This window comes from Myotis brandtii, unplaced genomic scaffold, assembly GCF_000412655.1.
Source record: "Myotis brandtii unplaced genomic scaffold, ASM41265v1 scaffold1103, whole genome shotgun sequence".
Classification (NCBI taxonomy): Eukaryota; Metazoa; Chordata; class Mammalia; order Chiroptera; family Vespertilionidae; genus Myotis; species Myotis brandtii.
The window spans coordinates 1249920-1250456 of NW_005353762.1; the positions used below are offsets into that span (position 1 = coordinate 1249920).

General features: G+C 62.4%; 1 protein-coding gene across 1 annotated transcript in view; it reads right to left on the bottom strand.

Annotated features, from left to right (window-relative positions):
* LOC102261026 (heparan sulfate glucosamine 3-O-sulfotransferase 3B1) overlaps positions 1 to 537 on the bottom strand; it is a 40155-nt gene that overhangs the window by 37321 nt on the left and 2297 nt on the right. The window lies entirely within an intron of this gene.

Here is a 537-nt window from a genome sequence, read left to right on the forward strand (position 1 = left end):
GAACTGCGGCTTTAATCCCCTGGGTCAGCCCCCTTTTATCTCCCATCCTCTCCAGGGGCCGAAAGGGGGTTGGGGGCCGGGAGTGAAGTTCGGTTTGACTCTCCCCTTTGGTTTTCTGAGTCCCGAGCCTCTAGGAGGCTCCTCGGGCCTGGAGGGCTGCCTGGGATACGACTGAGTCTTGCCTGTGACGGGTGAGGGAAGAGGATGGCTGGCGACGAAGTTTCCGAAGGAAGGCGGGAGTCTGGACCCTCGGCTCTCCCGCGTCTCACCGGAAGCTGGACCAACCCAACCGCTCACCCAAAAACCGGGCAGCGGCGGGAGGCGTTGGCGGAGGTCCTGGTTACTCGTCCCTTTGGAACCGGACCCACGACCCAACTCAAGAACCGAGTTTCCGGAAACCCCGATCTCCGGGCAAACCACATTTCTTATTCAATGGACCCCCAATATTCTTCGCACCCCGACGTGTAAAGAGCCGGTGGAGTCCAGCACCCAAGCCGGGAAGGCGGAAACCGGCGGCCGTGCCGGGGCCCGGATGCC